The sequence below is a fragment of the Bombina bombina genome, chromosome 4 (genome assembly GCF_027579735.1).
Source record: "Bombina bombina isolate aBomBom1 chromosome 4, aBomBom1.pri, whole genome shotgun sequence".
NCBI lineage: Eukaryota > Metazoa > Chordata > Amphibia > Anura > Bombinatoridae > Bombina > Bombina bombina.
The window spans coordinates 57,959,317-57,984,303 of NC_069502.1; positions in this window are offsets into that span (position 1 = coordinate 57,959,317).

The window sequence follows — 24,987 nt, forward strand, 5'->3', positions numbered from 1 at the left end:
GCTAAGTCTACTCGTATTAAACCCTAAACCGCAAAACACCCACATCGCAATAAACCTAATTACCCTATTAACCCCTAAACCCCCACATCGCAATAAACCTAATTACCCTATTAACCCCTAAACTGCAAAACCCCTATATCACAATAAACCTAATTACCCTATTAACCCCTAAATCGCATAAAACCACAAATCGCAATAAACCTAATTACCCTATTAACCCCTAAACCGCAAAACCCCCACATCGCAATACACCTAATTACCCTATTAACCCCTAAACCGCAAAACCCCCACATCGCAATAAACCTAATTACCTTATTAACCCCTAAACCGCAAAACCACTATATCACAAAAAACCTAATTACCCTATTAACCCCTAAACCGCTAAAACCACACATCGCAATACACCTAATTACCCTATTAACCCCTAACCGCAAAACCCCCAAATCGCAATAAACCTAATTACCTTATTAACCCCTAAACCGCAAAACACCCACATCGCAATAAACCTAATTACCCTATTAACCCCTAAACCGCAAAACCCCCACATCGCAATAAACCTAATTACCCTATTAACCCCTAAACTGCAAAACCCCTATATCACAATAAACCTAATTACCCTATTAACCCCTAAACTGCTAAAACCACACATCGCAATACACCTAATTACCCTATTAACCCCTAAACCGCAAAACCCCCACATCGCAATACACCTAATTACCCTATTAACCCCTAAACCGCAAAACCCCCACATCGCAATAAACCTAATTACCTTATTAACCCCTAAACCGCAAAACCACTATATCACAAAAAACCTAATTACCCTATTAACCCCTAAACCGCAAAACCCCCACATCGCAATACACCTAATTACCCTATTAACCCCTAAACCGCAAAAACCCCACATCGCAATAAACCTAATTACCCTATTAACCCCTAAACCGCAAAACCCCTATATCACAATAAACCTAATTACCCTATTAATCCCTAAACCGCTAAAACCCCACATCGCAATAAACCTAATTACCCTATTAACCCCTAAACCGCAAAAAACCCACATTGCAATAAACCTAATTACCATATTTACCATTAATCCCCTACATCGCAATAAACCTAATTACCCTATTAACCCCTAAACTGCAAAACCCCCACATCACAATAAACCTAATTACCCTATTAACCCCTAAACCGCAAAACCCCTACATCGCAATAAACCTATTTACCCTATTAACCTCTAAACTGCAAAACCCCTACATCACAATAAACCTATTTAACTTATTAACCCTTTAAACCGCCAAAACCCACAACGCAAATAACTATTTAAATAACTAAGTACACTAACCTAAAACCCCCTAACCTAACACCTCCTAACCTAACACCCCTTTAAATAAACCCTAAATTACCTAAACTAATACATTCTAAAGTTGCTAAAAATAAAAAAAACTAAGTTTACAAAAAATAAAAAAAGGCTAACATTACAGAAAATAAAAAAATCAACGACTAGATTACGAGTTCTGCGTTAGCCTTAAAAAGCAGCGTTGAGGTCCCAACGCTGCTTTTTAACGCCCGCTGGTATTACAAGTCTGACAGGTACAGGTGTACCGCTTACTTTTTTTCATACCGCAAATCCCCTTACGTCAATTGCGTATCCTATCTTTTTAATGGGATTTGCCTAACCCCGGTATTACGAGTCTTGGACAAAGTGAGCGGTAGACCCTCTCCTGTCAAGACTCCTACCACATTTAAAAGTCAGTAGTTAAGAGTTTTATGGGCTAACGCCGAAACATAAAACTCTTAACTAAAGTGCTAAAAAGTACACTAACACCCATAAACTACCTATTAACCCCTAAATCGAGGCCCCCCACATCGCAAACACTATAATAAAAATGTTTAACCCCTAATCTGCCGACCGGACATCGCTGCCACTTTAATAAATGTATTAACCCCTAATCCGCCGCACTCCTGCCTCGCAAACACTAGTTAAATTTTATTAACCCCTAATCTGCCATCCCTAACATCGCCGACACCTACCTACATTTATTAACCCATAATCTGCCGCACCCAACGTCGCCGCCACTATAATAAAGTTATTAACCCCTAAACCTAAGTCTAACCCTAACCCTAACACCCCCTAACTTAAATATAATTTAAATAAATCTAAATAAAATTACTATCATTAACTAAATTATTCCTATTTAAAACTAAATACTTACCTATAAAATAAACCGTAATATAGCTACAATATTAACTAATAATTACATTGTAGCTATTTTAGGATTTATTTTTATTTTACAGGCAACTTTGTATTGATTTTAACTAGGTACAATAGTAATTAAATAGTTATTAACTATTTAATAACTACCTAGTTAAAATAAATACAAAATTACCTGTAAAATAAATCATAACCTAAATTACAATTACACCTAACACTACTCTATAATTAAATTAATTACCTAAACTAACTACAATTAAATACAATTAAATTAAATAAACTAAATTACGAAAAAAACAGCACTAAATTACAGAAAATTAAAAAGAAATTACAAATTTTTAAACTAATTACACCTAATCTAATCCCCGTAATAAAATAAAAAAGCCCCCCAAAATAAAAAAAATTCCCTACCCTATACTAAATTACAAATAGCCCTTAGAAGGGCCTTTTGCGGGGCATTGCCCCAAAGTAATCAGCTCTTTTACCTGTAAAAAAAAATACAATACCCCCCAACATTACAACCCACCACCCACACACCCAACCCTACTCTAAAACCCACCCAATCCCCCCTTAAAAAACCTAACACTAACCCCCTGAAGATCACCCTACCTTGAGCCGTCTTCACCCAGCCGGGCACAAGTGACGTCATCCAAGATGGCATCCCTTGAATTCCGATTGGCTGATAGAATCCTATCAGCCAATCGAAATTAAGGTAGGAAAAATCCTATTGGCTGATGCAATCGTTCAATCCGATTGGCTGATCCAATCAGCCAATAGGATTGACCTTGCATTCTATTGGATGATTGGAACAGCCAATAGAATGCGAGGTCAATCCTATTGGCTGATTGGATCAGCCAATCGGATTGAACTTCAATCTGATTGGCTGATTGCATCAGCCAATAGGATTTTTCCTACCTTAATTCTGATTGGCTGATAGGATTTTATCAGCCAATCGGAATTCAAGGGACACCATCTTGGATGACGTCACTTAAAGGAACCTTCATTCTTCAGTCGCCGTCGGATGGAAGAGAATGCTCTGCATCGGATGTCTTCAACATGGACCCGCTCCGCTCCGGATGGAAGAAGATAGAAGATGCCGCCTGGATGAAGACTTCTGCCCTTCTGGATGTCCTCTTCTGGCCAGATAGGATTAAGACTTCTGCCCCTCTGGAGGACCACTTGTGCCTGGCTGGGTGAAGATGGCTCAAGGTAGGGTGATCTTCAGGGGGATAGTGTTAGGTTTTTTTAAGGGGGGATTGGGTGGGTTTTAGAGTAGGGTTGGGTGTGTGGGTGGTGGGTTGTAATGTTGGGGGTATTGTATTTTTTTTTTACCAGTAAAAGAGCTGATTACTTTGGGGCAATGCCCCACAAATGGCCCTTTTAAGGGCTATTTGTAATTTAGTATAGGGTAGGGAATTTTTTTTATTTTGGGGGGCTTTTTTATTTTATTAGGGGGATTAGATTAGGTGTAATTAGTTTCAAAATTTGTAATTTCTTTTTTATTTTCTGTAATTTAGTGTTTTTTTTCCGTAATTTAGTTTATTTAATTTAATTGTATTTAATTGTAGTTAGTTTAGGTAATTAATTTAATTATAGTGTAGTGTTAGGTGTAATTGTAACTTAGGTTAGGGTTTATTTTACAGGTAAATTTGTATTTATTTTAACAAGGTAGTTATTAAATAGTTAATAACTATTTAATAACTATTGTACCTAGTTAAAATCAATACAAAGTTGCCTGTAAAATAAAAATAAATCCTAAAATAGCTACAATGTAATTATTAGTTAATATTGTAGCTATATTAGGGTTTATTTTATAGGTAAGTATTTAGTTTTAAATACGATTAATTTATTTATAGTTATTTTATTTAGATTTATTTTAATTATATTTAAGTTGGGGGGGTTAGGGTTAGACTTAAGTTTAGGGGTTAATAACTTTATTATAGTGGCGGCGACGTTGTAGGCGGCAGATTAGGGGTTAATAAGTGTAGTTAGGTTGCGGCGACATTGGGGTCGACAGATTAGGGGTTAATAAATATAATGTAGGTGTCGGCGATGTCGGGGGCGGCAGATTAGGGGTTAATAAGTGTAAGATTAGGGGTGTTTAGACTCGGGGTTCATGTTAGGGTGTTAAGTGTAGACATAACTTTTATTTCCCCATAGGAAACAATGGGGCTGCTTTAGAAGCTGAACGCTGCTTTTTTGCAGGTGTTAGGTTTTTTTTTCAGCCGGCTCAGCCCCATTGTTTCCTATGGGGAAATCGTGCACAAGCACGTTTAGCCAGCTCACCGCTACCGTAAGCAATGCTGGTATTACAGTGAGATGTGGAGCTAAATTTTGCTAAACGCTCACTTTTCTGAGGCTTACGCAGCCATTCGGAAAACTTGTAATACCAGCGTTGTTTTAAGTGAGCAGTGAAAAAAAAAGACTCGTTAGCACCGCACAGCTTTACCGACAAAAACTTGTAATCTAGCCGCAAATTACCAAATTGAACAAAATTAAACCTAATCCCTATGAAAATAAAAAAGACCCCCCAAAATAAAAACACCCCCTACTCTAAGAATAAACTACCAGTAGCCCTTAAAAGGGCTTTTTGCAGGGCCTTGCCCCAAGATAATCAGCTCTTTTACAAAAAATATACAAAGTCCCACCTAACATTAAACCCCCATCGCCCCCCAAAATTCACTAAAAAGCCTAAACTACCCATTGTCCTGAAAAGGGCATTTGTTTGGGCATTGCCCTTAAAAGGGCATTTAGCTCTGTTACTGCCCATCCCTAATCTAAATAAAACAAACCCCCCAAAAAAACCTTAAAAAATCCTAGGTTGGTACTCACGGTTTCTGAAGTCCGGCAGAGAAGGTCCTGTTCCATGCGGTGAAGTCTTCTTCCAAGCGCAACCTCTTCTTCTTCCAGGAAAATCCTGCGCGGAGCGGTGCTGAAGACTGAAGACTGCAGAGCTGAAGACCGGCGACCCTGGAACTGCAGACGTGCGACCGCAAAGCCATGGATTGTGGAGGATCCTCTTTGTACGATCTCTGCTGTACACTGAATAGTGAATTCAAGGTACGTAATTAAAGATGGTGTCCCTTGAATTCCTATTGGCTGATTTAACTCTTCCAATTCAAATCATCCAATAGGATGAGAGCTACTCAAATCCTATTGGCTGATTTGTTTTATTTAGATTAGGGACGGGCAGTAAAAGATGCCCAAACAAATTCACTTTTCAGGGCAATGGGGTAGTTTAGGTTTTTTAGTGTTAGGTTCTTTTATTTTGGGGTGTTTAATGTTAGGTGGGATCTTGTATATTTTTGTAAAAGAGCTAATTATCTTGGGGAAACAAATGGAAGCAGGCACTCTTTGGTTAGGCGAAAAATATATATAAAACATACCTTTTATTTAACTTTTAAAATAACAGCAGTGTATCCCAAACAGAGGGCAGACATAGGCAGTGACAGTCACTGCCTATGTCTGCCCTCTGTTTGGGATACACTGCTGTTATTTTAAAAGTTAAATAAAGGTATGTTTTATATATATTTTTCGCCTAACCAAAGAGTGCCTGCTTAAATTTGTTTGCTCATACGTACTTTAGCCTGATCAGCTATACAGTTACGGCACTCCAAGTATCCCTGTATCACAGTCTCTCATATTTTTTCCATTGTGTGCACGGACCGATGGTTTAGGCATTGTTCCGAATACCCCTGTCTAATTATCTTGGGGCAATGCCCTGCAAAAAGCCCCTTTAAGGGCTACTGGTAGTTTATTCTTAGATCCAATCAGCCAATCAGATTGAGCTCGCATTCTATTGGCTGATCGGAACAGCCAATAGAATGCGAGCTCAATCTGATTGGCTGATTGGATCAGCCAATCCGATTGAACTTCAATCAGAATTGGAGGGACGCCATCTTGGATGACGTCATTTAAAGGAACCTTCATTCGGACTTAGGACGTCGTTAGAAGAGGATGGATCCGCATCGGCTGCTTCAAGATGGTCCCGCTCCGCGCCGGATGGAAGAAGATAGAAGATGCCGCCTGGATGAAGATGTCTACCGGTGCGGATGCCCTCTTCTTGCCGGATAGGATGAAGACTTTGGACCCTCTTCTGGACCTCTTCTTGCAGGATAGGATGAAGACTTTGGACCCTCTTCTGGACGGATCGGTGATACCCGGCGTGGTGAAGATAAGGTAGGAAGATCTCCAGGGGCTTAGTGTTAGGTTTTTTAAGGGGTGTTTGGGTTAGATTAGGGGTATGTGGGTGGTGGGTTGTAATGTTGGGGGGGGTATTGTATGTTTATTTAAATGCAAAAGAGCTGTTTTCTTTGGGGCATGCCCCGCAAAAGGCCCTTTTAAGGGCTGGTAAGGTAAAAGAGCTGTAAATTTTTTATTTTAGAATAGGGTAGGGCATTTTTTTATTTTGGGGGACTTTGTTATTTTTTTAGGGGGCTTAGAGTAGGTGTAATTAGTTTAAAATTCTTGTAATCTTTTTTTATTTTTTGTAATTTACTGGGGTTTTTTGTTGTAATTTAGTGTTTTGTTTTTTTTGTAATTTAGTTTAGTTGATTTTATTGTAGATAATTGTAGATAGTTTATTTAATTAATTTATTGATAGTGTAGTGTTAGGTTTAATTGTAACTTAGGTTAGGATGTATTTTACAGGTAATTTTGTAATTATTTTAACTAGGTAACTATTAAATAGTTATTAACTATTTAATAGCTATTGTACCTGGTTAAAATAAATACAAAGTTGCCTGTAAAATAAATATCAATCCTAAAATAGCTACAATATAATTATTCGTTATATTGTAGCTATATTAGGGTTTATTTTACAGGTAAGTATTTAGCTTTAAATAGGAATAATTTATTTAATAAGAATTATTGGGGGGTGTTAGTGTTAGGGTTAGACTTAGCTTTAGGGGTTAATACATTTATTATAGTAGCAGTGAGGTCCGGTCGGCAGATTAGGGGTTAATAATTGTAGGTAGGTGGCGGCGACGTTGGGGGCGGCAGATTAGGGGTTAATAAATATAATATAGGGGTCGGCGGTGTTAGGGGCAGCAGATTAGGGGTACATAGGGATAACGTAGGTTGCGGCGGTGTACGGAGCGGCAGATTAGGGGTTAAAAATAATATGCAGGGGTCAGCGATAGCGGGGTCGGCAGATTAGGGGTTAATAAGTGTAAGGTTAGGGGTGTTTAGATTCGGGGTACATGTTAGGGTGTTAGGTGCAGACATAGGAAGTGTTTCCCCATAGGAAACAATGGGGCTGCATTAGGAGCTGAACGCTGCTTTTTTGCAGGTGTTAGGTTTTTTTTTCAGCTCAAACTGCCCCATTGTTTCCTATTGGGGAATTGTGCACGAGCACGTTTTTGAAGCTGGCCACGTCCGTAAGCACCGCTGGTATTTAGAGTTGCAGTGGCAGTAAATTATGCTCTACGCTCCCTTTTTGGAGCCTAACGCAGCCCTTCTGAGAACTCTAAATACCAGCGTTGTTTAAAAGGTGCGGGGGGAAAAAAACCACGCGTAGCTAACGCACCCCTTCTAACACAAAACTCTAAATCTAGGCGATAGGGATTAGGTTTAATTTTGTTAAATTTGGTAATTTGATTTTTTATTTTCAACAATGTTAGCTTTTTTATTTTTTGTAACTTTAGAATGTATTAGTTTAGGTAATTTGGGTTTATTTGGTGTGTTAGGTTAGGGTATTTAGTTATTTAGATAGTTATTTGCGTTTTGGTTTTTGGCGGTTTAAAGGGTTAATAAATTAATTAGGTTTATTGCGTGGGAGTTTTGTGGTTTAGGGGTTAATAGGGTAAATAGCTTTATTGAAATGTGGGGGGTTTGCGGTTTAGGGGTTAATAGGGAAATTAGGTATTTAGATGTTGTGGGTTTGTATTGGGCTATCCCCCATAGATTGGGAGTTGAAGCCGTTGATACTTTCCTAACTAAACACAGCAATTATCACCCTATGCTTAGGAGTTATATCTGCAGGGTTCTTGACTTCCTCCTTACCCACAACCTTTTTCAATTTGAGGGTGAGCTCTTTCTCCAGAGACGTGGGACTGCTATGGGCGCTAAATTTGCGCCAGCATATGAGAACATCTATATGGGAGTTTGGGAGCGGTCCCACGTCTTTGGAGAAATTATCCCCTTTAGGGAACATATAAGGATGTATAAACGCTATATAGATGACCTCCTCCTCATATGGTCTGGCACAGAGGAGGAGGCCCTTAGGTTTACTGAAACCCTTAACAAGAATGAATTTGGACTACAGTTTACCCATCAATACCATCAAACTAATATAGCATTCCTTGATGTCCTTTAGGCTGGTAGAACTAATACCTCTAGTATTACTAGCACTCTCTACAGAAAGCCGATTTCTTCAAACACCACTCTACACGCCAATAGCTGCCATCTGCGGCATACTGGCTTTGAAATGGCCAAAGGCCATTTCATACGTATTAAGCGTAATTACTTGGAGGAATCAGACTTTACTGTAGAAAGTGAGAAGATGAGATTGGCACTAATCTCTAGAGGCTATAAGACAAAAACTATCAATAGAGCGTTATTAGAGGTTTCCCGTCTAAATAGAATGACCCTACTGGGTGATTGCAATGCTGATAGCCACAGAAGATTTGATAGATCATAACCCCTTTTTACCACCACATTTAGTCCCCAAATTAATGAGATTTGTGGGATTATCTCTAAACATCTGCCAATAGTTACTGCAGAGGACAGTCTCAAGGATTATGCTGGTAAAGGATGCAATTTTGTTTCCAGAAGAGGCTGCACGATTGGTAATATGGTATCTCCCAGTGTTCTTAAACAACCTAGGGCTGGGTTGAACAGTTGGCTAACAGTCAAGGGACACTTCAAATGTCATTTTACAAATTGTATAGCCTGCTCACACACCAAAGTAGGCCCACATTTTCAATCAAGACAAACCCAGAAGGTATATAACCTTGACTGTTGTTCCAACTGTCGAACCTCATTTGTTGTCTATCTAGTTGAATGTATAAGTTGTGGTCTCCAGTATACAGGTTGTTCCACCCGCGAAGGTAAGGTGAGAATAAGAGAACACCTCAACGATATCAGCAAAGGTAGAGAGGTATCTGACCTGGCGAGACACTTTATACATCGCCATGCTAAAAATGTGTCCACATTCAGCTAGCAGGTCATTGAACATGTTCGCCCTCATTCAAGAGGAGGGAACAGAACCAATAGACTTCTCCACAGAGAGGCCTTCTGGATCTTTCTCCTACAAACAAGAAGACCAAAGGGTCTAAATATAGATGGTGACATCATTAACCAATTGCAGCACTAATGATCACAGTAATTATTAATATTAAAACATAGGGGAGGTAGGCTACACTGCTTAGTGTTGTTTGCAAAAAAACATAACTTTTTTACACAAAAATTGTGGTAAAATGTAATCAATCTAACTTAGTTTATTTTTTCTAAAAATAATACTCACACATTTATTATTTCTGTTCTGCCAATAATAAACTATGGGGACAGGTGTCTACAAACTACACTATGTATAGATTACTACTTGGTTGCTTTCCATTTACATTAATGGTAACCTACCCTATTTACCCATTTAAACATTTGTCTTCCTTTCTCTCTAGAACACAATAGCTACTCCTATTCTGTGCTGACACATGAGTCGCTTAATCTTTGTATACTTCTAAGGAGTTATATAAATGAATACATATGTAGCATACGGAATATTTCCGGTTGTATTTATTAACTTTTCAATACTATGAGCTTACAGTGTCTATAATGCCATACTTTCTAATAGTAACGTTAATCAATGGATACTAATTTAATTATGTATTATCAATGTCCCTTTAAGCACAGGTGTTCCAGTGACGTAATTACATAGCAGCCAATCATTTTGTTTTTAAAGTGTATTTAAGCTCTCACTATATTGATGCTATTCATGTCTATGAATAAGGCCTGACAGCCGAAACGCATAAGACAGCTTGCTTTCTGCTGAAATTTACGCTTTTTACTCTATGTTACTCTAATAAAGAACCCTTTGAGTTTTATTTTGTGCTTTGCATGACTCACTGTTTTTTTCTGTTATTGGATCAAATTAGGTATATAGCAATGTGTTTTTTTTTTTTTTTATATATTTCATGCGGGTAGTGTTTTTTTTTTTTAATACTTGATGCGGGCGTTTTTTTTTTTTTTTTAATACTTTAATGTGGACGATTAGTTGTTGCTTTTTTAAGGCTCCGTTTGCCTTTGCTGCATCCACCCGGGATGCAGCTTACGCTGCATCCCGGTGGATTCCGAAAATGGCAGGGTGGTGAAAGAATCCAACGAAGGTGGATTCTTTCACCCCCCTGCCATTTTCGGAATTCACCTGGATGCAGCTTCGCTGCATCCAGGTGAATTCTTTTGTCCTCGCACTGCCAACATTCCATTGAGGATGCGTGCGCAACTGCCGACAGCGTCGGACATTACTAACGCAATTATAGTATAGATTGGGATATGTATTAGGTTAATCCTGGGAGCTAATTGCACTTAAATTTTATCTGCCAAGTTCTTCAAGGTTTTATTTTTAAAAATTGTTAAACACTAAATGAATGGGATTAGATACCCTTTACATCGCTGGTCTTTCTATGGGGCTTGATTTTTTTCATAGTTCAGTTTCGCTGCCAGCAGCAAGACCATGGTATTCCAGGAGGTCTGCTGGAGGGAGCTCACAATAGCTCAGTCTTGTCACTGGCAGCGAGACCCACGCTATTAAGGCCTGAATAACCCTTAGGGACCAGCGACGTACAGGGTACATCATGGTCGTTAAGGTGTTAATCAGACTACTAACTACTGTATGTACATTTCAGAATCATTTTTCCATTAACCCCTGTTTCCAAATTTTGTTAATCTGTGTTTTACCTCGGATTGTAGTTTCCATTATTTGAAAGTGAATTTCCAATGAGAATTTCAGCTCCGTTCAGTCTTTGTCCATGGTAGCCTCTATTTGTGATGATCACTTTTGATATTTTGTAGCAACGTAGCAAATCCACCCTCCACCATGGATCATTTTCACAGTTGGTGTGCGTACATGACCCACGAAAAAGGTCTGTATCTGTGTTCCCATCTATTGCATTCATAGCTAGTGCATAGCTGCCATCATGCTTATCTGTATAAACAGATGACTGTGTCGCACGACCTTGAAGTGCAATATTTTCATCTATTTTCATAAAATATAAAGAAAAAAAGTTTTACAAATCAGTAAAAGCTTCAAAGGAAAAACTTAATGTACAAAATATATATATTTTTGTTTCATTTTGAATAATGATGTCATTAACCCCTTAATGACCACAATGTACCCTGTATGTCACTGGTCGTTAAGGGTTTTTTCAGGACATAATAGCACAAGTCTAGCAAGAACACGCTATTAATGCCCTCCCTCCAGCAGGCTTTGTGGAATAGAGCAGTCTCAACGCTGGTGGCAAGACCGCGCTATAAAACAATCTCGTCCCAAAAAAAGGCCAGCGACATACAGGGTACGTCGCTGGTCCTTAAAGGGACAGTATACACTTATTTTCATATAACTGCATGTAATAGACACTACTATAAAGAATAAGATGCACAGATACTGATATAAAAATCCAGTATAAAATGGTTTAAAAACTTACTTAGAAGCTGTCAGTTTGGCTCTGTTGAAAAGGTAGCTGGAAAGCCCACTGCAAGTGGAAAATAAGACACTCCCCCCCTCCCCCTTCTTTTGCATATGAAAAGACCCTTTACACAAACAGGAGCAAGCTGGAGTAGGTAGCTGACGGTATTCTCATAAAACTTTGGGGCTTGGTTAGGAGTCTGATAATCAGAGCAATGTTATTTAAAAATAAGCAAAACTATACATTTATTTTAAAAAAAAACTTTATGGGCTTTATAAATAGATCATCTACAAAACATTTATGCAAAGAAAAAATGAGTGTATAATGTCCCTTTAAGGGGTTAAAAATGAAACACTTAGGCCGTGTTTAGATAGCTGCTGATATTCTTCAGTTGTAGAACAGTAAACAGGTTGTTTTACAGAATCCCACAACAGCTTTAGTTTAACACACAGTTAGCAGCATCATTTTGTATTATACTTTACCAGCCCGTAAAAAACTCAACAGGTGATTAGTGTAAATCTTGTCTTTTCTAACATGTTATTGAGTATTAAACTGTATTTTCTAGTCAGTATTGGGTAGGAGATAAATTACTTATGTACATGTATTTAATAACTATATACGTGATATCTCAAATAGCTATGTCTGTAGGAAACAAATGAACAGAAATCATAACAAGTACATCTAGAAATGGTATTTAGAAATCGCATTCTTAAAATGTTGCTTTTTTTTTTTCAACCAAGATTGAACCTTTTGTCTCTCTATCTTGGTTGCTGACCAAGATCTTTTGCACAGGGTTTAAAAAAAAAAAAAAAAAAAAATCAGTCCCAAAAATTATGTTTTGAATAGTCAAGACTAGATTATCTAGAAAATCCTGTTGCCAGTTTCCAGTAAAGTAATAGTAATATTATGAGGCTCCTAATATTTTTTTTTGGAATATTAAATCTGTCAAAATAAAAGGTTTTAAAGAGATGTTTATTAAGGATTTTTTTAAAACAAAAAATGTTTTTTATACCATCATTTGGCAAAAACAAACATTGTTCTCAGTCTCAACCGAGAGGCAGAAGGCATCTGCTTTCATATGGTATAGGATCACTGATTGTGCGCCTTACATATGAAGCCAGACTGCACATACAGACAGTGATACAGGGCCACTGTTTGTTTCAGAATGATGGTGCTGATGGGTTGTGCGGGAGGGGAGGGAATCAGCAGGTGGCCAACCCTTCATGGGAGGGGGATAGGAGGGGTGGGTCTCTACACTATTGAAAATATGTGAGCGCAGGTGGGTCCCTACACTATAGAAAAATAAATGAATGAATATGAATGAATTATTAGTAAAAAACCTACACAGGATACTGGCAGAATTGTTTAGGAGGGACGATTCAGAAGGATCCCTACACTACAAAAAAAATAAAAATACAGTTACCAAAAATCAATGGCAAAGCCATGCATGTCTGCCATTTCTGGATAAAGGGCATTTCTGTTGCATTGCTGTACAATAATATATCATCCAAATCTAAACATTTTTAAAATAAATTAACATTTAAATTACAGCAATCACTTTCAATAGCCAAACTCCACCCACCATTTGCAAGGCTATCCACAGTCTATATGTTAGTATACAATGCATTATTTTATAGTTGTAATGTTAGAGGAAGATATCTACAGTGGGGCAAAAAAGTATTTAGTCAGCCACCAATTGTGCAAGTTCTCCCACTTAAGAAGATGAGAGAGGCCTGTAATTTTCATCATAGGTATACCTCAACTATGAGAGACAAAATGTGGAAACAAATCCAGACAATCACATTGTCTGATTTGGAAAGAATTTATTTGCATATTATGGTGGAAAATAAGTATTTGGTCAATATCAAAAGTTCATCTCAATACTTTGTTATATATCCTTTGTTGGCAATGACAGAGGTCAAACATTTTCTGTAAGTCTTCACAAGGTTGTCACACACTGTTGCTGGTATGTTGGCCCATTCCTGCATGCAGATCTCCTCTAGAGCAGTGATGTTTTGGGACTGTCGCTGGGCAACACGGACTTTCAACTCCCTCCAAAGGTTTTCTATGGGGTTGAGATCTGGAGACTGGCTAGGCCACTCCAGGACCTTGAAATGCTTCTTACGAAGCCACTCCTTCATTGCCCGGGTGGTGTGTTTGGGATCATTGTCATGCTGAAAGACCCAGCCACGTTTCATCTTCATTGCCCTTGCTGATGGAAGGAGGTTTGCACTCAAAATCTCACGATACATGGCCCCATTCATTCTTTCATGTACACGGATCAGTCGTCCTGTTCCCTTTGCAGAGAAACAGCCCCAAAGCATGATGTTGCCACCCTCATGCTTCACAGTAGGTATAGTGTTCTTTGGTTGAAACTCAGCATTCTCTCTCCTCCAAACACGACAAGTTGTGTTTCTACCAAACAGTTCTACTTTGGTTTCATATGACCATATGACATTCTCCCAATCCGCTTCTGGATCATCCAAATGCTCTCTAGCATACTTCAGACGGGCCCGGACATGTACTGGTTTAAGCAGGGGGACACGTCTGGCACTGCAGGATCTGAGTCCCTGGCGGCGTAGTGTGTTACGGATGGTAGCCTTTGTTACGTTGGTCCCAGCTCTCTGCAGGTCATTCACTAGGTCCCCCCGTGTGGTTCTGGGATGTTTGCTCACCGTTCTTGTGATCATTTTGACCCCACAGGGTGAGATCTTGCGTGGAGCCCCAGATCTAGGGAGTTTATCAGTGGTCTTGTATGTCTTCCATTTTCTAATTATTGCTCCCACAGTTGATTTCTTCACACCAAGCTGCTTGCCTATTGCAGATTCAGTCTTCCCAGCTTGGTGCAGGTCTAAAAATTTGTTTCTGGTGTCCTTCGACAGCTCTTTGGTCTTCACCATAGTGGAGTTTGGAGTGTGACTGTTTGAGGTTGTGGACAGGTGTCTTTTACATTTTTAACAAGTTCAAACAGGTGCCATTAATACAGGTAATGAGTGGAGGACAGAGGAGCCTCTTAAAGAAGAAGATACAGGTCTGTGAGAGCCAGAAATCTTGCTTGTTTGTAGGTGACCAAATACTTATTTTCCACCATAATATGCAAATAAATTCTTTCCAAATCAGACAATGTGATTGTCTGGATTTGTTTCCACATTTTGTCTCTCATAGTTGAGGTATACCTATGATGAAAATTAGAGGCCTCTCTCATCTTCTTAAGTGGGAGAACTTGCACAATTGGTGGCTGACTAAATACTTTTTTGCCCCACTGTATTAGTATTAGCCCTGAGGAATCTGCAATGTGTATTTCCAGCTCTGAGAATTAGAAAAGCCACAATTTAGAACTTTATTATATAAAATGAAAATATAGAAACAAAAAAATAGTGATATTGTAATAATACAGATAAATGGGATATAATTGCTTTTTTAAATATAATATAAATGTAAGGTATGATCAGGGGCACAAAGCATCTTGGGATTTGTAAGTCAAAGTCCTGACAGTAATACAGTTCAAATATTCTGGCTTTAGCAGAATTAAGTTAAAGGGATATGAAACCCAAAATGTTATTTTATGATTCAGATAGATCTTAACATTTTAAACATCTTCCTATTTACTTCTATATCAATTTGCTTCATTCTCTTGGTATCCTTTGCTGAAGGAACCCTCAAGGCAATATTGGGAGCTAGCTGAACACATTGGGTGAGCCAATGACAAAAGTCAAATATGTGCAGCCACCAATCAGCATTTAGCTCCCAGTAGTGCATTGTTGCTCCTGAGAATACCTAGGTATGATTTTCAACAAAGGATACAAAGTGAAGGAAGCAAATAAGATAATAGAAGTACGTTGAAAAGTTGTTTATAATTGTATGGCCTATCTGAATCATGTAAGAAAATCTTTGGGTTCCATGTCCCTTTAAATGGTACCAGATATTCCTTCACAACCAGCTTGCATACACTATCCATAAATAACTGACTTAAAGGGACAGTCTACGCCAAAAATGTTCTTATTTAAAAAGATAGATAATCCCTTTATTACCCATTCCCCTTTTTTGCATAACCAACACAGTTATATTAATATACTTTTTACCTCTGTGATTACCTTGTATCTAAGCCTTTGCAGACAGTCTCCTTATCTAAGTGCCTTTGACAGACATGCAGTGTAGTCAATCAGTGAAGACTCCTAAATAACTTCACGGGAGGGAGCACAATGTTATCTGTATGACACATGTGAACTAGCACAGTCTAACTGCGAAAAACTTTCGAAATGCTCTGAGCCAGGGCCGCCACTAGAAATTTTGGGGCCCCTGACTCAACCATTGATCAGGGCCCCCCCCCCCCTCCTTTGACATGTGCAATTTTTGACCAAGTGACTAAAACGTATATGCACTTTATTCTTAATTGTCTATTTAAACTTGGAAATGTTGTAAAGGTAGTAACATACACACACACAGACACACTCATACACTGAAACACACAAACACACTCACACATAAGGATTCACATATAGACACTCTAGCAGACACGCAAAGAAACACACTCAGACACAGAAACCCAAACAGACACTTAGCACTTGTTTACATTGACCTGACAAGTAATGAGGTAAACTACAGTTTTGTAAAAAAAAGGAGATTTAGAAAACAAAATATGGAGTTCTGATTATCTTTTTGTAAAGGAAGATGACAACTAAATTATGACAACAGCATGCAGTGGCTGAAAGGAAGGGCCCTGTACTGCCTAAACAATAATTTAAAGGTTAAATGGTGGAGTGGTTACTTCCGGAAAGGTCTTGTTAGTCTCAAAGTCTGTAGAAAGATGTGAATAATTAGTAGTAAGGTCAAAATGTCCTAAAATGGAACAGACAATGGACACACACACACAGACTCAAACTTGCACATACACCCAAGGAAACACCGACAGAGACAGCCTCAGAAAACACACAAAGACATATACACACATACACACACAGAGACACCCACAGAAAACACACAAAGACACACACACACACACAGAGAGACAACCACATGAAAAACACAGAAAGACATACATACACACACCCTCACTGAGACATCCACAGAAAACACAGACATACATAAATACATACAAACACCCTCACAGAAACACCCATAGAAAAAGCTCAAATACATATGCACACACCCTCACAGACATCCACAGAAAATGCACAAAGACATACACACCCACCCTCACAGAGAGACCCACAGATAAAAAATACATACACATAGAGACACAAACCAAAGCACAAAGACATAAACACATACACCCACAGAAACACTCACAGGAGGAAACATTTATGCACCTTGCATCCCCTAAATCAAAAGTGTGTGACATGCATGATAAAAAATGCAGAAATTAAGAGATCACTTTTTAAAGAATCATATTTGTAAATGTGCAAACAAAAATAATTATGTGAATTCAAAATTGTACATTAATGAGCTGGGTAGATGGCTAGATGAAGAAAAGTACCTTTAAAAGGTTGACATATGTTTGTTTGTTTTTTTCCCATTTTCCCCAACCAAGAGCACCACTTCAAATATAGTGTACAAATTTTCCCATCTGTCAGCTGTACTTATGGATTTTGAAAATGCTGTACTCTATATGGTCTTGGTGGGACCATAAGCTGTGGTACTCATACCATTAGATCTGGTTAAATGCAGGATTTAGGATTGTTGGTATGTATTTCAAAACAAAGTCAGCTGTAGTGTAAACTGAACAGTTTTAAGTTAACCTGTCTCATTTCAAACACTGAGCAATCTTAGTCTGAGAGTATAAAATGTTATGCAGATGTAAAAATCTTAGATAAAATGCCTCCTTGCATCTGGAAAGTCCTTGCATAAAGGGGCAGTAAACTGGAATGTAATTATATATATATATATATATATACAGTATATATATATATATATATATATATATATATATATATATATATATATATATATATATAAATGCATATCTGCCAAAAGGGCATCTACCATTTGTGTATTGAGGAGGAAACATTTCTGCATGGTTTTAAATATAGAATTTCTACAGCATTGTCAAATAATCATAAATACACTGCTGCTAAAAAAAAAAATGTTTTTATGGACCCTTGGCCCCACCATACAACTACTACCACACTGAAGTTCCAATCCAAAATTGCACAAAGAAATAAGTCCTACCTCCTCTTCAAATGAAAGTGATCTGCCGTCTGACTCAGGCACACACTGTACAAAGTGCCAAGTCTGTCTCACACTGAGCATAGTGGTTTAGTGCACACTAAGAAATCCTCTCAAATGCTAATACTTTACTACTTGTAATAACATTTCCCACGATCAATTTTTTTTTAGTTCTTGCCTCATGGGGCCCCCCTGGCTCATTGGGCCCATTGGGCCCCTGACAGGAGTCACCCCTGTCACCCCCTGATGGCGGCCCTGCTCTGAGCTAGGAGGCGGTTTTCAACTGTTTAGATATCAGTTTGAGCCTAGCTAGGTTTAGCTTTTCAAAAATACCACCAAGGGAACAAAGCAAATTTAATGATAAAAGTAAATAGGAAAGTTGTTTAAAATTGCATGCCCTATCTGAATCATGAAAGTTTAGTTTTGACTTTACTGTTCCTTTAAATAACTAATGTAAAAGCTAAAGTTTTAGTCTTAAACACCCAACTATAGCAAGTATTAGGTATAAAATGAATAGACATTAAAATATATTTTCCTAACCATTTTACAGCTGAGACTTGATATAATTAACCATTGTAGGAACAGGGCCTGTCAATCACCCTTAACAAACGTGCTTAGGGTAATTTATCTCCACCAACTCAGTGGTGGTGAAAAGGTTAAGAAGCAGCGGTCAAATAACTTATGTGAGATAGTCTGTCCTGCAAGGACTCTATAGAAGCATTGTCGGCTTTGTAAATGGAGGCCTAAGAGTCATCTTTACTTCACAGCAGAGGATATGCACTCGCACAGTCTTCCTCTATAGTAACATTGTGGCAGCCATCTTGAAAACTTTGCAACCATATTGTAAAGGCAAATCCATGCACTTCCCTTACACTGTGACCCTCTTTTTTTACAGGGGGCACACAGTGAGGCAGACATGATGCATGTGGGTCCCAGGTCCCACCACGCCTCCCTGTAATGATACCACTGCTGATTATAGGGTCAGATGGGTCCCTAGAGGTGCAGTCCTCTGTGGCACCTGTAGTTACACCCCTACTCAGGAGCATGTAGCACATATAGTATAATATAGAAAACAAGAAAGAAATACACTTACTTTCACAATTCTTATTCTGGCTTCCAATATCTCTTTTTTCTATGAAACAATAAGAAATAACAAAATCAAAAACATTCTACACTACTACAGGGCACACATGTGTTAAATAGGTCACTGAAAAATCATTATGTTATCAAGATCCAAGTAGTCTCAGATTGCACAGATGTATATTAGCTTAGATATAGAGAAGTGTTAAAGGGACACTAAACACAATTTCTTTTTCTTTATGATTCAGATAGAGAATATAATTTTAAACAACATTCCAAGTTACTTCTATTATCTAATTTGCTTCATGCTTTAGATATCCTTTGTTGAAGAAATAGCAATGCACATGTGTGAGCCAATCACACGAGGCATCTATGTGCAGAACCAAATCAGCAGCTACTAAGCCTATCTAGATATGCTTTTCAGCAAAGAATATCAAGAGAATGAAGCAAATTAGATAATAGAGGTAAATTAGAAAGATGTTTAAAATTGCATGTTCTTTCTGAACCATGAAAGAAAAAATGTGGGTTGTATGTCCCTTTAAGTATTTTATAGGTATACAGTAGATGAGCAGCAAAGAAAGACTTACATACATTATTTTAGCTTGTTTGTTTTTTGTTGTAGAGGCATTTCACTGTAAACCAATAGACCAGTATGTGCACCCTCTATCAGATGAGCTTTCAATAACTGCTGTGCACAAAAACATGCAACACACACACACCACACAAACATGCAACACACACATGCAACACACACACACAAATATGCAAAACACACACACAAACACGCAAAACACACACACACAAAAACATGCAACACACATACACACAAAAACATGCAACACACACACACACATTACAACACACACAAACATGCGACACACACACAAACATGCAGCACACACAAACATGCAGCACACACAAACATACAGCACATACACAAAAATATGCAAAACACAAACATGCAGCACACACACATGCAAACATGCAGCACACACACAAAAACATGCAGCACACACACATACAAACATGCAGCACACACACATACAAACATGCAGCACATACATGCAAAACACAAACACACACACAAACATGCAAAACACACACATGCAACACACACACAAACACGCAAAACACACACACAACACACACAAAAGCATGCAACACACACACACAAACATGCGACACACACAAAAACATGCAACACACACAAAAACATGCAACACACACACACAAACATGCAAAACACACAAACCGACACAAAAACATGCAAAACACACATGCAACACACCCACAAACATGCAACACACACACAAAAATTACAGCACACACACAAAAACATGCAACACACACACAAAAATATTTTAGCATGTCTTGTTTTTGCACTTTTATACACATAATAATGATATTTGCAATAATAAAACCGATTAGCGTTTGTGTATACGTCTGACTCAGTTTACAAATTATTGTTATACAAATGACATCAGTGAAAAACCAAATCAGTAAAAAGTTGAAACTAGGGCTAACAATTTTTCTTTTTTTCACAGTAGTTACTGAAATAAAAACATAATTTATGTAAGAACTTACCTGTTAAATTAATTTCTTTCATATTGGCAAGAGTCCATGAGCTAGTGACGTGTGGGATATACAATCCTACCAAGAGGGGCAGAGTTTCCCAAACCTCAAAATGCCTATAAATACACCCCTCACCACACCTACAATTCAGTGTAATGAATAGCCAAGTAGTGGGGGTGATAAAGAAAGGAGTAAAAAGCATCAACAAAGGAATTGGAAATATAATTATGCTTTATACAAAAAAACATAACCACCATAAAAAGAGTGGGTCTCATGGACTCTTGCCAATATGAAAGAAATGAATTTATCAGGTAAGTTCTTACATAAATTATGTTTTCTTTCATGTAATTGTCAAGAGTCCATGAGCTAGTGACGTATGAGATAGAAATACCCAAGATGTGGAACTCCACACAAGAGTCACTAGAGAGGGAGGGATACAATAAAAACAGCCATTTTCCACTGAAAACATTAAATCCACAACCGAAAAAATAAGTTTCTCATAAATGAAAGAAAAAAAACTTAAAACATAAGCAGAGGAATCAAACTGAAACAGCTGCCTGAAGAACTTTTCTATCAAAAACTGCTCCCGAAGAGGCAAATACATCAAAACGGTAGAATTTAGTAAATGTATGCAAAGAAGACCAAGTTGCTGCTTTGCAAATCTTATCAACTGAAGCTTCATTCTTAAAAGCCCATGAAGTGGAGTCCGATCTAATAAAATGAGCTGTGATTTTCTGAGGAGGGGCCTGACCCGACTCCAAATAAGCCTTATGAATCAATAGCTTTATTTAAGATGTCAAGGAAATGGCAGAAGTTGTGTAGAACCAGAAAAGACAACAAATAGACTAGAAGTCTTCCTGAAATCTTTAGTAGCTTCGACATAGTATTTCAAAGCTGTTACAACATCCAGAGAATGTAAGGATCTTTCCAAAGAATTCTTAGGATTAGGAAACAAAGAGGGGACAACAATTTCCCTATTAATCATGATAGAATTCACAACTTTAGGTAAAAATTTAAATGAAGTCCACAAAACTGCCTTATCTTGATGAAAAATCAGAAAAGGTGACTCACAAAAAAGAGCAGATAATTCAGAAACTTTTCTAGCAGAAGAGATAGCCAAAAGGAACAACACTTTCCAAAAAAGTAGTTTAATATCCAAAGAATGCATAGGCTTAAAAGGAAGAGCCTGTAAAGCTTTCAAAACCAAATTAAGACTCCAAGGAGGAGAGATTGATTTAATGACAGGCTTGATATGGACCAAAGCCTGAACAAAACAGTGAATATCAGAAAGTTTAGCAATCTCTCTGTGAAATAAAACAGAAAGAGCAGAGCTTTGTCCCTTCAAGGAACTTGCAGATAAACCTTTATCCAAACCATCCTGAAGAAACTGTAAAATTCTAGGAATTCTAAAAGAATGCCAGGAGAAGTTATGAGAAGAACACCATGAAATATACAGGGAGTGTAGAATTATTAGGCAAGTTGTATTTTTGAGGATTAATTTTATTATTGAACAACAACCATGTTCTCAATGAACCCAAAAAACTCATTAATATCAAAGCTGAATATTTTTGGTAGTAGTTTTTAGTTTGTTTTTAGTTTTAGCTATTTTAGGGGGATATCTGTGTGTGCAGGTGACTATTACTGTGCATAATTATTAGGCAACTTAACAAAAAACAAATATATACCCATTTCAATTATTTATTTTTACCAGTGAAACCAATATAACATCTCAACATTCACAAATATACATTTCTGACATTCAAAAACAAAACAAAGACAAATCAGTGACCAATATAGCCACCTTTCTTTGCAAGGACACTCAAAAGCCTGCCATCCATGGATTCTGTCAGTGTTTTGATCTGTTCACCATCAACATTGCGTGCAGCAGCAACCACAGCCTCCCAGACACTGTTCAGAGAGGTGTACTGTTTTCCCTCCTTGTAAATCTCACATTTGATGATGGACCACAGGTTCTCAATGGGGTTCAGATCAGGTGAACAAGGAGGCCATGTCATTAGATTTTCTTCTTTTATACCCTTTCTTGCCAGCCACGCTGTGGAGTACTTGGACGCGTGTGATGCAGCATTGTCCTGCATGAAAATCATGTTTTTCTTGAAGGATGCAGACTTCTTCCTGTACCACTGCTTGAAGAAGGTGTCTTCCAGAAACTGGCAGTAGGACTGGGAGTTGAGCTTGACTCCATCCTCAACCCGAAAAGGCCCCACAAGCTCATCTTTGATGATACCAGCCCAAACCAGTACTCCACCTCCACCTTGCTGGCGTCTGAGTCGGACTGGAGCTCTCTGCCCTTTACCAATCCAGCCACGGGCCCATCCATCTGGCCCATCAAGACTCACTCTCATTTCATCAGTCCATAAAACCTTAGAAAAATCAGTCTTGAGATATTTCTTGGCCCAGTCTTGACGTTTCAGCTTGTGTGTCTTGTTCAGTGGTGGTCGTCTTTCAGCCTTTCTTACCTTGGCCATGTCTCTGAGTATTGCACACCTTGTGCTTTTGGGCACTCCAGTGATGTTGCAGCTCTGAAATATGGCCAAACTGGTGGCAAGTGGCATCTTGGCAGCTGCACGCTTGACTTTTCTCAGTTCATGGGCAGTTATTTTGCGCCTTGGTTTTTCCACACGCTTCTTGTGACCCTGTTGACTATTTTGAATGAAATGCTTGATTGTTCGATGATCACGCTTCAGAAGCTTTGCAATTTTAAGAGTGCTGCATCCCTCTGCAAGATATCTCACTATTTTTGACTTTTCTGAGCCTGTCAAGTCCTTCTTTTGACCCATTTTGCCAAAGGAAAGGAAGTTGCCTAATAATTATGCACACCTGATATAGGGTGTTGATGTCATTAGACCACACCCCTTCTCATTACAGAGATGCACATCACCTAATATGCTTAATTGGTAGTAGGCTTTCGAGCCTATACAGCTTGGAGTAAGACAACATGCATAAAGAGGATGATGTGGTCAAAATACTCATTTGCCTAATAATTCTGCACTCCCTGTAAGTCTTCCAAACTCGATAATAAATCTTTCTAGAAACAGATTTACGAGCCTGTAACATAGTATAAATCACTGAGTCAGAGAAACTTCTATGACTAAGCACTAAGCGTTCAATTTCCATACCTTCAAATTTAGCAATTTGAGATCCTGATGGTAAAATGGTCCTTGAGACAGAAGGTCTGGTCTTAAAGGAAGTGGCCAAGGTTGACAACTGGACATCCGGACAAGGTCCGCATACCAGAACCTGTAAGGCCATGCTGGAGCTACCAGAAACACAAACAAATGTTCCATGATGATTTTGGAAATCACTCTTGGAAGAAGAGGTGGAAAGATATAAGCAAGTTGGTAAAACCAAGGAACTGCTAACGCATCCACCGACTTCACCTGAGGATCCCTGGACCTGGATAGGTATCTGGGAAGTTTCTTGTTTAGATGAGAAGCCATCAGATCTATTTCTGGAAGACCCCACATCTGAACAATCTGAAAAAAAACACATCTGGATAAGGAGACCACTCCCTGGATGTAAAGTCTGACGGCTGAGATAATCCGCTTCCCAATTGTCTATACCTGGGATATGTACCGCAGAAATTAGACAAGAGCTGGATTCTGAGATACTTCTTTCATAGCTAGGGGACTGTGAGTCCCACCCTGATGATTGACACATGCCACAGTTGTGACATTGTCTGTCTTAAAACAAATGAATGGTTCTCTCTTCAACAGAAACCAAACCTGAAGAGCCCTGAAAATAGCACGGAGTTCCAAAATATTGATTGGTAACCACGTCTCTTGAGATTTCCAAACCCCTTGTGCTGTCAGAGTTCCCCAGACAGCTCCCCAACCTGAAAGACTTGCATCTGTTGTGATTACATTCCAGGATGGATGAACAAAAGAGGCCCCTTGAATTATACAGTGGTGGTCTAACCACCAAGTCAAGGAAAGATGATTATTGGGATTTAACAATATTAATTGTGATATATTTGTATAATCCCTGCACCATTGCTTCAGCATACAAAGCTGGAGAGGTCTCATATGAAAATGAGCAAAGGGGATTGCGTCCGATGCTGCAGTCATGAGACCTTAAACTTCCATGCACATAGCCACTGAAGGGAACAATTGGGACTGAAGGTTAGAGACAGAGTCATGGACACTGAATCTGGAAACCTAAAAAGGTGACCCTTGTCTGAGGAATCAAGGAATTTTTTGGTAAATTGATCCTTCAACCATGTCTTTGAAGAAACAACACTAGTTGATATGTGTAAGATTCGGCGAAATGTAAAGTCTGAGCTAGTACCAAAATATTGTCCAAATAAAGAAACACTGCAAT